The 17,373-nt window shown below is 39.6% G+C and overlaps 1 protein-coding gene across 2 annotated transcripts in view; it reads right to left on the reverse strand.

The window, feature by feature from the left end:
• The window catches only part of ctnna2 (catenin (cadherin-associated protein), alpha 2), a 306,322-nt gene that overhangs the window by 96,919 nt on the left and 192,030 nt on the right, over positions 1-17,373 (reverse strand). The window lies entirely within an intron of this gene.

A 17,373-nucleotide genomic window follows, 5' to 3' on the forward strand; every position in this document is an offset into this window, starting at 1 on the left:
GCAGGATGTAATTACTAGATGGACTGTATAACATGCAACGTTAATGCACCGTGTTGTTCATGAGCAACACATTCACATTCATTTAGATGGAAATGATATGCAACAAACAAAAGGCGGCATTAAATGCGACCTTTGTAAAGCTTTGTGAAGATACACGCGTCACAGTAAATCTTCAGAATAAAAACTAGGAAATTAATATTCTGAAAGCTGTGGTAAGGGCAACCTTCATTTGGAAGATTCGATTTCAATTCATTCAATTCCTGGACCGATTTATCATGTTTTATTAAAATATAAGCCATTTCCTGCATCATTTAGTTAGTAATCTTGGTGTGGTCTCGCGAGACCGGCTTCGCATGACTAGTCTCACACACACTGAGATTAGTCTACGTGTGAGGGAGCTACACAACATGACAGAAGCTACAACTCCATCAGGCCCAGAAGCTGATGGTTCTGAGAGCATTTTGCGTTTTAAAAGTGTGGCACCAGAGCTGGACAAAAGCAAAGCAATGTGCAAGATAGGCCAAGGACAACGTCTGCTTTATGAAAACCGTTTCCATAAATTAACTGATATTGAACTGAATAGAATCTTAGACCTTGAAAGGACCTTGAGAGTTAAACCCAAATAAATTCAGATAATTAAATAGCGACACCCAGTCCTAATACTGAACACATTTCATGACGTACGTTTATGCATCATACAACGTGGGATTTTCTCTCCAGAAATGTAAATAGGCGAACAGTTACACAACAATACATAGTAAAAGATATGTAAATTATTATTATAAAACAGTTTTATGCAAATTCATCAACATGTGTGCAAAACCTTGTCCATTATCAAGCTGCTGCGTGCTCTCCCTGGCAGTAAGTTGTGGTAGTCTGGGAGCAGTATAACAGGAACATGTGGGCACCACAAGAGGGGTGAAGTGGGCCCCGGGGCTGGGCAGCCTTATTTTGAACGCTGTGACAGGGTCAGGTCTCTGCTGTGGGTTATCATCTTAATTATGCATAGACCATCTGGTGGACAAGGCTTTGGTGCAGGTGGGCAGCTGCAGAGACTGTAACTGATGAGAGAATGACATGATGAATCATGTCGATACTAAGTCAACTTAAGCAGAGTGACGCCAGTATTTAATGCAGCCAGTGCTCTGTCACCCATGGTAGAAAGACTGAAATACAAACAATGCAATCCTCATTACGTGTTGGTGAATGCAACATAGCCAGACACGAAAATGTGCAATATATCTATATATATATAAAAAACACAGCTTATGTTCGGTGACAGTTGTGGTATTTTGTAAAGGCCAGGCACACAGTAGCTGCAGATTAAAATCATTCCTCAGAACTGAAGGCTCTTAAGCTTAAAATAATTTTATGAAAGCACCACCCACACTGCCAGAGTTTAGCAGTTTGTCAACAAGTTCATGTCTCTGTAAACAAAGGGTGATTTTGATTCAGCTCCAGATTTCTAGAGCCGACACTACTGGGGTGGAGAAAGTAAATCATGCAAAACATTTTTAAGCACTTAGACACTGAGCACAATGCACGCACAGACACACGCAGGCACAAAGGCGGCAGAGAGGAAACGAGGTTGAGAATTTTTTCTCCTCGTCAGAGGATTTAGCTGCCATTGTCTGCTGCCAGAGACAGCACTCTGCATTTTAATCAAGGGTGCAGTTTTGAATCCAGTGGTCTTATGAAGTGAAAACAATTGTATTTATTTTGTGTGTGCGTGCTTCGACTGCGTAGGGTTCGGGGATGTGTCATCATGTAATGTCACATTGTATGAGGCGCCATACTCATTGGGATTTTGTTATCTGTACATTGCGCCTGCGGTCAGTTTACGGTAAGACATGTTAGTCTGTAGGAGGCTAGATAATCTATCTAATGACATATCTGAGCTGCAACTTAGACAACGAGGTCCCTACCATGTGATTATTGCGGTAAATTTGACACAACCAGGGACATTAACAGATGGCATCTTCAGAGTACACATCTCTGAAGTCATGCAGACATAAGGTGGAGAAGATAAAGATGATTCTAGAAAATGTTTTCAGCAGGAAGTTCCTATGAACGGCACACAAGGAGAATCAGAGATTAAGAGATATTTTCAAAGCTTAGCAAAGCTGGTGAGATAAATCAGCATGGCAAAATCCTTTTTTTAATGATTTGGTAGATTTCTGACACCAAAAACAAGACGTTAGAGAAATGCTAACCTACTGTATATGGCAAATAAGTACATCTGACTAAATATTTAGATTTTTTATCTAAGTCTACTACATCTGAATGTAAACCCACATGTACTACTTTTAGTAGCATATGTAATAGTAATTTTGACAACCTTTAGTGAAACCAATCTCTTAACAAACATAAAACATAAACATTTACTAGTAGTAAGTTTTTTTTCTATTGCTTTTACATATGGGTACACCGAAATGTACAGTGTGATTAGCTGTATTGAAACACAGAAATCAAAACATTACAAAAATGGACAAACCGGCCAAAATTAGGTTGTCCCACACACATGGACTGTCAGTGCCACAACTAAAGCACATACATCCCCAGAAATAATCCGTTTCAGCACACTAATTCATCTGCTCCCGCTGTTTGTGTTTCGACAAGACACCAGCCTGAGATCTGCAGACTAACGTTAGCTTCCCAGCAGGTACAGACACACTGAGTGAGGTGGAATCCACACACTGTTCCATCGACTCATGGGACTCGACTTTTCGCTGAAAATAACTGTTGAAATTACTCAGCTTTCACAACATAGCCATTTCCTGCAGTGTGCAAAAAAAAAATAATAAAAAAAATAAGATGCTAATTGGTCAAAAAACCTTATTATGCAATATTGTTCACAGCTGCTTCTTGCCATTCTAACATTAATGGTACTCTGTGTTTACATCTTTTGTCTTTTTGCTCTTGTGTACATATGAGTGTATTGCATGTTTTGACTCTGAGTCATTTGGTGTCAACAACAATTACGACACACTAGCCCCTTGAATACTACAAAGGTGTCCCAATGTGATATAAAGTGAAAACAATCTGCAGGATATTTCTACACTAACCGGCGCATATGATTAACAATTATTTGTCATTTAATCCGGGATACAGATTTTTCATGGTTTTTCATGAATACAGTACTGCGATGCATAAATGAAAAGCTACGAAAAAAAATAAAATAAAAATCTCCTGAGGGATGTTGGTTATTGGGAATTAACCAGGAATTATCCTTTTAATTGCCCTTGACCTGGGCATCGCCTATGAACAGGATCAGCGGACCCCATGAGGATTAACAAAGTACATATCTCACAGCCCCTTTCAAACTGCATATTAAACAGAAATGTATTGTGGGGATTCTCTCTGTAACTTTGTCCATACTAAATGAGAGTGGTGGGTGAGAGAAATCTACCTAATACTTGGGTGTTCTACAACTGCGATAAACTTAAGATAACTTTAGCAATAAATAATTCACAAGCACAGTTTAGGTGTTGTGCTTTCAGGGTATTAAAGTCTAGTCTGAATACTACCAGGACAGAATTATCTGTTGGGTAACATAGGCTTCAATTTTCTTTTGGATCGATCTTTATTATTTGTTTTACTCACTTTTAGAAGTTTATTGATAATTTTTACTTAACATGTAGTGAGCCTAGGCAGGATCTGTTTTTTTCAAACCTTCATTCAGAGTCAAGAGGCGTTAAAACTTGTCAATGACATCGTCCGTGACACTGTCCATGTTAGCTGCAGCCGTCAAACCCAAACCAGGCATAGCCATTTTTCTTCTTTACTAGTCCTGTAACGTAGTCTCACTGGCAGTAGTCATCTTTGACAGTCCAGCAGCCAGTTCCACCAGTGGAGAATGACCTCTGGTCGTGCATGGTAAATCACCTCAACACAGCACCTCCTTATCGGTTTAATAGAAAGAGCAGAGTCTGTATTTTTTGAAGGTATTGAAGATCATTCCTTCAGGATATCCAAATACCGTGGTATATCGTAACACCTTGTCATCGCCATAGGCTATTTTCGGGTGCAAGTATTCTGCCTATACTGGGAATGGAGTGTCAGAAAGACATACTACGCAACTTACCCCATTGAAGTAATGTGCAAGCATTATGCACACCTTCCCACCGACAAACTGACGCACACATCCACACAAACACATGCTCACTCAAATACTTCTTGAGTGCAAGATTACAGTGTTTAACCGCTAAGCTGATGTCGGTGTAATTTTATCAAGTGCTATAGAAGTTCACCTAACTTCTCTCAATGTGACCCCGGTTGCTTCCTGTGCCAGAGCATGGCGGGGTATTAAAGGATAAAGCTGTCATTATTTTAACTTTTACATTATTGTCAACATTTGAACTCCACTGTCATCAAAGAAAACATTCAAAAACACATGAAAGAACCACGCTGTCACCGATACTGACGTTGGGTAACTGTCGTTTTTTTTTGTTTTTTTTTTTCCCCCCCACTGCGATCTACACAACAAGTGTAGCTTATGCTGAAACAACTCTGACTGCATTTTTGATGTGTTGGAGCAGCTCCTTGTTGGGCAGACAACAAACTTGGGGCACACGATTCTGTGTTTACACTGTTGCACTAGTTTGACAATCCGGGAGGAATAACAGCTTACCGCTACGAGTACCTTACACCTCAGGCCTCGGAAGAAAAATGTCTGAGGATGTTTATCAAGTATGTTTGTGTGTGTGAAGAGAACTGGAGGAATTCTCCAGTGTCTAGCTGAGAAGGAACCTCATTTAAAATTGTGTACAGAATTCACAAACGCTAACGCAACAAGGGGATACAATGATGACCCTTGCATACACATGTTCAAATGAAATGTTACAATGGTATTTCCTATGCGATATTCATGGTTCATAAATCTGATAATCAAAAGAAAGAGAACTTGTCCAAAAAAAAAAGGCTATACTCGTTTAAAATGAACTTCCCGTGTGACTGGTTACAATTACCTGCCAGATCTTTAAAACTTGGATAAATGTCATAATGTCAATAAAACAAAGGGTTAACAATTGGCTTTTTCACATTACATTCTTTTTGATTTGTCATAGATGAAAAAGCAGAGGATTTGCTAATGACATTACAGCTCAGTTCACTGTGTTCTCTGTTCTGCGTGCTGGTAAGCCATCACAGTGTGACAGTGAGTCAGCATGCACAATACTAAAACCTTCAACCGCAAGAGCTAAGAGGGACTTCAGATCAGATCATTTATTTGGCTGTTTACACCTTCTCCTACTGAGACATGACAAAATATCTCCCATGAAACAGGCCTGCGATGTGACAGGAAGATATCACACATAGTGGCTTATTTCCTGGTGGATGGAGGCATCATGTATTATCTGAGAATACCACACCAGGTTCAGGATGTAAGAATGTATGAATGATGTTCAGGAGCAGAAATGCCACAATAGTCCAATTATAGATCTGTATCTTATTAATACAAGGAAAATAATTATCCAACCAATCATGCTATCAACAACCAATATACAACATTTGGTTATCTGTCAAAACTTTGGAGATTAAAACTGGGGACCGGTAGAATGTGGAGACTTTTTATGCCTGAACACCTCCACTGACATACAGTACACCTTACAGATAATCAATCTTAAATTAACCTAAGTAGAGATTAGGGTACAGGATGATTACTACTGGAATTACCCAATTATCAGCATGTCAGCAGGCTCCAGTTATTATAACATGGTTAGAAGAAAATAAGATAAATAAAATAATTTATTTCTACTAAACCTTATGATCTTTAAGATTTATTCCATATGTGTGTGCTATAAAATGCAAAGATATTTTCCATAGTTGTATACATGTAGCTATAGAAATTGTTTAAGATAACAATAAATGCATTTGTATGACTCTTTTAGTTAAAAATCATTTAGCATCTTTGGCCACGATGAAAATGTTGTCGTATCAGATGAATGCCATCTTTGCTAAGAGGAAGCCGAATCAGCAGGACATAGTTTCATGACATTTCCATGTTGCGTCTGCAGTGTGATAGGAGGTTCACAAAATGTCAGGTTAAAACATATTTTTTAAAAAGAATACAACACCAAACATAACTTTTCTACATGTGTATAAGGCAAAGACAGGGATTACAAAACAAATGTACAAACTTAAATCGGGTAAATATATATATATGTAATTTACAAGAAATGGTCTTCCACCATAAACGAAACACATCTGTGTAATTCCTAGTGGTTAGGTTGAAAGAACTGTGTGTGTGTGTGTGTGTATATATATATATATATATATATATATATATATATATATATATATATATATATATGAGACTATAGTACAACTATATACTATAACACTGACCAAAAAGAAGTGGCCAATCAGAGCAGGTGCCAGTCCTAAACAGACAGGACTTAAAACAGATGGCGAAAAGAGGCGCGGCAGCTGCTGTGTAGCATGAGGAAAATAATGCGTTTTTTTTTTTTTTTTAAGAAAAAAAAGAAAAAAGTCCTATTCTGATAAAACCCCAGAATATAATTATGAACTTGCAAATGAGTGTAATACAGCCTCTTTAATGCCTTACTGCCAGTTTACATTGTTAGGCTTGATTATGTGTCATGTGTTGATGAACAGGGTTACGTCAGTTGGTTTTGATGTATTATTTAATTTTTTTTTTTTTTTTTTATAACTGTGATTGTTCGTCTTTTGTTAATTGGCTGTGTCATTTAAAAGAAATGATTGTGCTGCATTGATATGGCTATATTTTTACCAAGGAGTAAACAAAAGTAAGATTAACCTATTGTAGTTGAGCTTAAACTTAGGTTTCTCTTGTTTTCGCTTAATGTAGTTTTTATACAGTTTTAATTTGAGAAAGTCATAAATTAGTTTGTTTCTTTATAATTAAGAGATGCTCAGTAAAACAAAGCATGACACGCAAGCAATACTGTATTAGGAGTTAAGGCTCAACAATTCTAACTTTATTTTGTTTCGTCAAAGCAATGAGATGACATTCTGGAAAATGTTAATATTCCTTTTCTATCCATCCATTATCTATCACTGCTCATCATCTAGAGGGTACATACTGTATAGAGGTGTGTAGAGGTGACTGTAGAGTTAGGCTGGGTCATAAGAAAATCACCACCAGCAGCGCCTGTAATGAATTTCAGTGTCATCCAGTTTTTCTGACATCATGCGACTAATTACGCTAGAGGTCGGCCATGGGTAAAGGGAAAACAGAGCTCTAGTGAACACGTCACCTGTGGCGCTGACACTGAATGAGCAGCAGGGAGATTCTTGGCATGAGTGCTTACATGAGAGTTTTATCACTTAGTAAAAAAAACAAAACAAACAAAAAATAAACATACCCCCTCTAGAGAAAGGTGGTATTAAATTTTGCCCAGACATTATCTGCAAGGTGATACTGGTATGCTCTTTTCATACAAGGAGAACAATGACATGTAAATCACAAGTCAATCTCTGCGAAAAGGCCACTAAATATGCTATTTGTGGCAGACTGAAACAGTGAAGCAGGCTTGGGCAAATAATTACAGACAGAATTCAATCTTTACAAAGAAACTTGCATGAAGGAAAAGCAGAGTTTCCAATACACAACTGATGCCTGGCTGACAAATAGAGTCGTCAATAATGGGAGCTTTAAAAGTGTCCAATCAACAAGGCTAACTCATCTTTATACATCTGTATCTCTATCTTCACTCCAACATCATCATTTAAGGCCTGTGACAGACCAAGCCGACGGCCAGCCAATTTCCAGAGCTGGGCTGCTGGTGTGTCCTGCACCCACCGTTGGCAGTAGTTGGACCCGAGTCGCCAGCTTTTCAGCCAGTTCGACTTGCTGAATAAATCGGCTGTTTAGCTAGCCAGTGCATGAGGAAAAAAAACAAACTAAAGTGACTAAAGTAAACACAAGAGCAGAGTTTGAGATAAAAACAGAAGGATCTTGTCATGTTTTACCTTTACCTAATCTGAACATTCAAACAAATATATATTTTCACAACAACATGACCATCCAACCAATCAGCATGATTCTAGAGAGACCAGCTCTGTACAATGGTACAGATACATAAAATGTTTTTTTTGTCTCTCTCTGCTGCTTTCAGCTTTCATTTCATTGTCAGATTGATACATTCCTCCTCTAACTCCTTTCACTTCTAGTTTTCAAGAGAACCTAATTCAGCTGGTCCTCAACAGTCCTTCTCTGAACCACATTCACCTGGATCTTTCTGCACAACAATGTGGCATCACTATACCCCTGTAATGACGAGATGTCCTGACATATCTCTTCAACTATAGTTCACCTTTAAGCCTTTCTTTCAGTTGAGTTTTTACTGATTGAGAGAGTTCCAGGTTACTGTCCCTCACTTCCTTGAGCCTTTATCCTCAGATAAAGGCTCAAGGAAGTGAGGGACAGTATCCTCAGATAAAGGCTCATGTAATGTTCAGACTACATTTACAAATGTTTCAGTCTTTTGCATCAGAGACTCCTCTGATCGCTGTATTCTGCTCCGCTTCATACCAACATGAGAGAGCTTAGTGGGCACATGAAGGATGTGAAGGCTTGTTTGGCTCTGAATCAGGCAATAGGCCACGGTAGTCGGGGCTATCAAAAGTTGGGGCAGGCTGCTCCAAAGAGCTGGGTTTTGAAAATGGGTTTGGTGGGATTTCTGTGTGCTCTGACAGCTGAGCAAAGTTCTCTTGGCAAACACAGTTTAGTCACAGGCATTGTTTGCTGTAGCCTCCGAAGCCAAAAAAAAAGAGAGCCAAAACAATTCATAAAGGAACACAGAGTATAAATGTTAAAACATGGAGCTGAATTAAGTATCGTATACGGAAAACCCAAACACGCCAACATGCCATATGTGGGTGTTAAACTGGCTGAGGCAGGTAGCTGTAAATTCCTACCAATGCGGTGGCGGGTGAAGAATTCTGATCTTGTTTCTGTATAAAAGCATGTCCAACACTGGAAGTGTGACTGCTCTGTGTTGTGACAAGGCAAAACCATTGTGTTCCTGTCCCTCTCAACACAGAGCACCTTGCTGTGGACATGGCTGGAAGCAACTTAGAGACATATTAATATTCTCTCTCTCTCTCTCTCAAACAGACAGAAGCGTTTCAACTGTTGTATCCCTTCCAACACAAACTATGATAATGACTAGTCCTCTAGTTCTGTTCAAAAACACATTATTCGTCATTTTTATAATAATTGCCATTATTTAAACTTCCTCTTAAGGATTGTACCAAATGAATAATTTAGGTTTTGATTTTCACACAGCACAGACAGTAAACAAATATCAAATGACAGCTGCTGTAACTACATGTCAGAATAAGTGTAAAGCAGATGCACTGGTCAGCTCAGGATCTTATTTCTCCTTTGATGCGGTTCTGTTGGTTTCATCACACGGTGACCTTCAGGATAAACTGGAGCAGCTGAATAAGGAGCCTTTGCAATGCCTGTAAACTATGGCTGTATACAGTATGTTGTACAAGTGCAGTGATGCTGAACTATATATCGACCTTCTTTTTCAATACTTTAACTACTGTTAAATATAATTGTTAAAAGTGCATACATGTTTATCTACTTGACAATGTGCTTTATTAGTCTGACAACAAAATGCAGTTTTTGATTTGCTCTTTGTCCGCTTGGCTGTAGTTATACACTGATCTGACTGTTGATTATAACTGCAGCTTCTCCTTTATTATTATTATTTTTTCTGCTTTTCTGCTCCTCCTCAGGTAGAGGCTGTTGAAGTTGAATGCATTTACACATGATGCGCTTATATAAATGCATTACATACCACTGACCAGAATGAGCATCTCAGATAAGGCCACCCACCTGGAATGTTTGATCACTATACTGTCAATTTAAAAAAGAAAGAGTCAGGAGCAGTTCTGTGGGCAAAATAAAAATGTTAACGAAAGAAATGGAAAACATGCAGCGGGGATCTCAAGTAAACCAAGCAGCTTAGCACGGCTGTGGCATTGAAAGGGGCCGTCCTGAAACCACGAGCGATACATCAAACCTTAAGCTAACACCAATAGCGAGTGAAAAGCCTGAAACTAAGTAACTGAAAAGAGCTTGACCAAGAGAAAATTGAGTAAAACTGATTATTATGGGGTTTAAAGAGCAACTATGAGTAATTTGTCAGGTTTCAAGAAAACCAAAAAACTTCAGAATTCCTCCTTGTTCTGAGGGACTAAAGCTCTCTAATACCTAGAACACAGTGTACTAAGTAGGGAGCCGGAAATTTCAGCCAGCAGAGGACAATTCAACTATTTTAGTAACATGGAAATTACGGTCATTAAGGCAAATCATAATTTCTCTATTGAAATTTGTTGTAGCAAAGTACGTTAAGGTCTTACCTTAACATGGCAGTGTGTTCTATTCAGCTAACCCTAACAAGCTTTGCTGCAGCAAGAAACACTAAGCACGTAAGGAAGCATCCAAGACCAAGGTCAAAAGGCCTCAGATCTGGAGGATGGCTTGAAATGAACAAATATGGTTAAAATAACTAAACAAAAACAGAAAAACTAAAAACCCACCAACATTTAGTTTAAGTTTTTAACCTGTTGTGACAAGAACAAAATGTCTTATCGCGGTCTGTCCAATTTCCACAGTAGAGAGCAATATTTTTTTGTTTTGGGAGAGAAACAAAACTCGAGGCAATTTAAGATAATGCCGTTTCCAAAAACCACCTCCAGATTTATTGGCACACACCGTTTATTTCCTTCTATCGATGAAACACACTCTTTTCACCCTTTTCGGCCCTTTCAGACAGATTCTTTATTCCCGTCTTTTTCATGGATCCTCATCACATCACCGTGAACAAAACACTGGAGGTTGCCGTCCGTTCTGTTCAGTACATCCCTTCCCCATGCGGCAACCCAAACCTTCATCCACCTCTAAAGCCTAAAACATGGCTCATGACGCTAGTGTTCACCGAAGCAAACTTTGCATCACACAAAAACATGCCTCAAGGAGTTGTAACCCATAGCGACAGCCATGTTCCTCCTGTCACACACTCCACTGAACATTACGACGGTATTGTTTTTCCTGTTTTGTTTACCCCAGCTGCAGTTTGTATAAGCTCCTTTAAAATCATAGCAAGATGGAAAGAGCTGGATCTTCGTGCAGGAAACTCATTCTTCTTAGTCTTCACAGTTTTGATTTAGCTGATATGTATGCGTGATGAGTCTACAGTGCTGATCATTTTAAATGCCCAAGGCTATTTTTGAGTACATTTTGTCTGTTCCTCAGTTCAGCCTCAGTTACTGATTACATAACGGGATTACGCCATCCAAAATAGCATAGAAGATGGATAATAAACGCTAAAGATTTAACAAATAAGCATGATGTGGACCCTCCGTCTGCTTGTGACCCTCTCAGACTGAGAAAGCCTCAGAGGTGTACTCCATTTGTGAATGTGGAGTCATCTCTTGCTGTTTCCTCACCACATAACTGACAGCCAATCTGTAGTGTAAGTGTCTCCACCGACCCCCACTACGATCCTTTCTAGATGCCCATCAACATTATCGCTGCAGCGGGCCAATTAGTTATCATCTGCCTTGTATTGTTGGCCTCGCACAGACAGACGTCCTCTGATTCAATAAATGATTTAAATAATAGGCTTGTAATCACAGATGCTGATAATTTTTAGTCTTATTTGATCCCTCAAATCAATTCAGTCTGCTCACAATACAATGCAACAGAAACATTCTGCTATAAAAGCTATCCCAGACTAACAAATAAAATGAACACATAATTGACTAAGGACATAAAATCATGCTCTGAGGGCAAAACAGCTAGCAATGGCGGGTTTCCACACAATGTGCAACAACATCAAACATGAAATACACAGTCATAATGTAAGATATGAACTATTCTTAAATAAAAACTGACTCCGATAAATCCTCTTTTGTTTCCTTTTGCTAATTGCTTGCACAGTAATCATCTAATACAACACTTTTATCAACAACAATGATAGTCACTAGTACCTGGGAGTGTTAAAACTATCTAGGATCAGGTTCATGACTTCATGGAATCTCTGTTACATGCTTTGGTTAAAATATTTCAATGACAGTGTCAAACAGGCCCCTGTTAACCCGATCAAAAGCTGTTTTGATGCGACCCCCGACCCTCCTGTGAATGAGCTCCTGTTAACCCAACCTTCTACCCTCTAGTAGTATTGTGTCAGTAGAGTACGGCAGCGAGGCGCTTTGAAGATACATCAGTTTGTCTATTTGTACCAGAGTTGAACCCAGAACAACAGGAGACCTCTGAAGAAGTTCGGCAATAAAGGTTTGAAGAAGACATTTCTAATCGTTTAGTGAACTTAATGTTACTTTGAGCTGGTGTTTGTCAGCCCACCCAACAGCAGCTAACTCGAGGATGAAATGAATGTGATGTTTACTTTAGTACAGTTTATTGACAGCTACACTACGTCTATGTCTGTGGTCAAGTTAACAGTCATGATAAGCAGATTTTAGGGTTAATGCACGCTAAGTATCGCCACTTTGCTCTTGTTTCTCCTGAGGCTGGGATTTAGTGTAAAGATGCCTGTGAGCCTTTACAGGCGAGCACAGAGCAGCTTGTAATCCAGGGCCGCTTCATTGTTGATGTGTATCCGATGCTTGTTGAAACGAAATGTGGCTTCGCAAGCGTTGTCACTACCTGTGTGCAGGGGAATGAGGGGGTGATCTGAAGCCGTGTTAGGACAGGGATCAGGGGCGGGTCTTATGTTCAGAACATCACATCTATGTCACAACTGGCTCATAACAAACTGACTGCACCTGTCTTGGCAGCTTTTCTGAACTGGCAGAAATGCTACACACCCTACTATATGTAGAAATAGCTCCAAATGTGAGATTTGCATGTGATGTCCACTTTAAGATAAATTAAATGAAAAAAAAATCACAGGGTTTGTGTGTAAAAGAGGCTTTAAGTTCTATAATTTTAAACTGTAGAAAAAAAATAGTATTTTAATTAAAAGTAACCCTTATCCACCTTAGTAAAATCATCTGTTTATCTGAGTGTGTCCTTAGCAGCGACCACATACGCAATCTCACACTTTCACTCCCACTTATGCTGACCTCAACTCCGAAGCAGAGAGCCAAAGCTCTTAAAAGTCTTAAACTGATGGTCTGTATGCTCTCATCTCCTGTTCGCTCATTATAGTGCACCATGTCATTAGCTGATGGTGTAGTCATCCATTATAGCTAACAGGGAATATAGCAAAGGTGAAGCCAAGATGATTCCAACATCACAATGTCCAGATCACGTGAAGGACAATTTTTCCTCCCTTTCCTTTGCCACTATCCGTCTTCGTCGCTGTCATAACTTCATTCAGTAATCATGGTTGAAATATGAAACTCAAATCTAGTGCAATCCTATTCTCATGGAACATCTGCCTATGGATTAAAAAATTAGGCAAACATTTCAACAACTGTAACTTGCTTAAGTTTGCATGAGTGTTAGAGGTTTGGTTTTGCTGACTTAGTGCATCCTGGTGCATCTTTCTCTGTCCACCAACTTTACTTTGATAAACCTCAGTATGATAGAGTAACTGTGTTGCCTACTAAGTGCAAAATATTTTTTTCCAACCAAGGGTTGGAGGCTGAATAGAGACTGAATATCAGAATGGCATCTTACCTGCCTCTAAAGGCACCTGTACATTCACGTAAGTTTATGTATTCATGCGCCATTCCTCTGTCCTGCTTTTATGGTTTGAAAACACAGATTTTGTGCCATACACACATACACATTTTTTTTTCCTTTTTCGCCTCCATTCCTTTATTTTGTGCTCTACACCTTTTCAGAAATGGCATGTGTGACATATCACCATACTATTGTATTCTGCGCCATTCCATGGCATTTTCTGACTAGTCTGCTTGCAGACGTGGGTTGAAGCAGCAGTCACAGTGTGAGAATTTGTTCCAAAATGTCTGACCTTGTCAAAAGCTTCACCGCAAATTTAAACGGATGACCCCAGATTCCCGCATGTTTCTCTTGTGGTAATTGTGAAGCTCCTAGAGGCAGATGGAATATCTAAGGTTAAGTTGTGGAATGGCAGACAGGGTCATAACAAAGTACAGAGCTGTTAGGTAATTGTGCTTTCATGGTATAATTGCTGTAATCAAACAGACAGCCACCTCCCACCCCATTTTCAACTACATGTCGCCAGACAATGCAAACGTACTATGTTCCCAGAGTGGGGTTGGGGGGGATTGTAAAAGTCCAGAATAGAATCAACTTCATATGGATCAAAAAGACATGCAGAGACATAGCTATCCATTTTACCTTCATTATCTGTAGAAGAGGGTTCATTTTCCATCAGAACAGTAACCCTGCAAGATTTGTGCTAATTACCAGACCTCAAATTAACTGGAAACTATAGGCAGACTTAAACACTGAAAGGCTTAACACACTAGCATTACAAAAATGTATTTGAAGTTAGAAATGTATACAGTCGATACATTTCTGAAAAACAGCAAAGAAGTGAACAAAAAAGAGAGAAACAGTGGTGAGAAAAACAAAAACAGTATGCGATGTTGAAAAGGGTGTGCCACGTCTCCACTTCCTCCCACTGGTCAAACAGACACCAGAAGTCAAGATGTACGGACACCGCCATCTTGCAAGTTTGGAGCCGGAGTCTGAGCAGTGAGAACCGAGAGTGGACCTCCACACAGATTACGCGGTTACACAGAAATGTTGGAATATACACTGCAACTGATTTATTTATTTTTTTGCTACTCCCATGGTCCTACAGGACACTTCACTAAGCAGTAATGGTAGCAACTGTTTCTATAGCGTCAAATAACTAAATAAAACAAAACTTAAAAGAAAATTTGACACTTGAACATGCATTAGCAGTATATTAACTACCTAAAATGACAGAAACCATGTTTAAAAAAAATTACTTGATGTGTACTTTAGTGTTTTAGTTCGGTCCAAGTCCCATCCACTAACATGGAGGAAGTGGAGGTTATGACCTATACTGCAGCTAGTCACCAGGGAGCGCTCCACATGCTTTGGTTTACTTTTGAGGAGCTGTCATGATGTTCACTCTTTGTACAGTCTATGCTTAGTATTCATTTGTGTTTTTATAAAAAAATAAAATAAAATGCAATACATTCCTCGTGTCATACCACGTAGAACCGCTAGATGTCCTCAGTTTCTCTTCCTGGTTCCAGCCACGTGACTATCACATCCACCTGATGGCAACCAATCAGGCACAGTGTATGCATAGCTGCCACGTTGCCACATGCTTCTCTTCCTAGATACCTGCCTACCTATCCACCTAGCATTTTAAAAGAAACCACCAAAACGGTTCCTCTCTGGTTCGGTCTGCACTTCCTCATTCCTAATGTCCTAGCACAAATCCTGACAACACAAACACACTTTGAAGTAAAGCTCTGGTAATCACAGCACATGTTTCAATAAACGTTTTATTTGGATACTGTACATTATTATCCTGGATTATGAGTCCATTTTTTAAATGTTTTCACAAATTAATTTTGTCTATTCTAATTACTGTTAAACACACAAGAGCTGTGTCAAAAAGCACATGTCATCCAGGTCATTGTAAAAAAACAAAAAAACAAAGGCAAGCCATCTGAGTGCTTTCTTCAGTTCTACATGACAGGTGCGAGTTTAGATTTTATTAGGAACATCTGTGGGTACAGCCCACCTGACACTCACATAACTAGGGTCTGTTAACAGACCAATACTCCCCCGCAATTAGAGTAAATTGTTCAGATTAACCTGGGTGGTTTCCTGTTTTTCAGAATTAGTGGTTTTCTAACGACCCTTTAATGACAAACTCTAGACTTAAGGTGTGAATGTGGGTGAAAATATTTGAGGAGAGATAGTTAAGACTGTTTTGTGAGACTCCCTAGCAGTCATTTAGAACTGAAGAAGCCTCATGGATGAAAAGGTGAAATGTCTTCAAGAAAACTCAAAACAAGACCTGTCATCTTTAAGCCTTTTTGTTATTTATTTATTTTTTTTATTTAAGTCAGAAAATGTACTATGGACTCAGGGCAGGAACGAAAGGTCTGATTGTCAGAAACTTGGCTGATAGGAAGAGTCTGAGATACAGTCTCACTGCTAATTGTCTCTGAAAATTAATGGGAGACTGATGACGAGGCTGGTAGTGATTCCAGAGAAGTGCAAAGCAAGATGAGCGCAAACTTTCCGAGAAGAATATTTATGTTAAGGCTGTATGCTAATATTATGTGGCAAGCAATTACATCTGTATTCAGAATGGATAGCCTAGCCATAATTGACAATGACACAGAATGCCTGGCTGCAGGACAGTTTGATCAAATGAAGAATGTCATACTCCAGTCTTAGCTCATTATGCTCAAGCCTTTACTGTTGGCGAGGCTAAACAACAAATGTCAATAGACGGAGACGTATTCATTACGTAGTCATATGTGAAAAAAGAAAGACTTGATATAGGATGATGGAAATTTAAATTGAGTATATATGTCTATTGTATATGTTCTTTTATATGTGGTCTCAGTCTCATCTGATTGTTAATATGCACACAAATGGTTCTCTGCTTTACGGATGAAACTAATATACAATGCCGTTTCCTACATTGCAACTCTGAAATCAGAAAACAGCTTTCTTACAGTGCCGTCAAGAGAAGTCCAATTCATTACAGTCAGTGAGGGAGGGCAGGAGAGAGGAAATGAGGGAGAATGGGGAGGACAGAGAGAGCGAGAGAGACAGACAGAGCGAGAGCGAGAGCGAGAGAGAGAGAGAGAGAGAGAGAGAGAGAGAGAGAGAGAGAGAGAGAGAGAGACAGAGAAAATGAGAGCGCGCGAGAGAGGGGTGGAAGTGGGGGGTTCATTAAAGCTCCTGGTTTAAGCCCAGCCCATTCTGGATATGTAAATGTCTGAGGCAGTGAGAAAAACACAGCAAGAGAAAAGCAAGGAGGATGCGAGAGAGAGAGAGAGAGAAGAAGGAGGAGGAGGAGGGGAGCAGCACGAACAAGTGAGTGAGCGATCAAGGGAAAGAGAGCAAGAGAGTGAGGGAAAGTAAGCGAGCACTCTGAATTGTGAGTGGCTTACGACACTCAGTGAACAGAAGGTGCTTCTGCATGCGCTGTCAGTGTACTGGTCTGCTGCAAGGGATTGCGCGCTCCTTTGCTTCCCACATTTACCGCCCCTGCCTGCCTACCAGCACCAGCCTTCAGCAGCCTCTTCCAGCTGGCTGACGAAAACACCCGGAGAGCAAGGGAGTGAACGAAACCTGCAAGCCACGGGGGATGCGAGCGGCTTCTTAACCGATCTGAGCCACTGAGATGACAAGGAATACTGTTACACAAGAAAACAGTGAACAGGGTTCACCTCTTTAAATCCAGATTTTTT

This window comes from Chelon labrosus (assembly GCF_963514085.1).
Source record: "Chelon labrosus genome assembly, chromosome: 2".
Taxonomy (NCBI): Eukaryota; Metazoa; Chordata; class Actinopteri; order Mugiliformes; family Mugilidae; genus Chelon; species Chelon labrosus.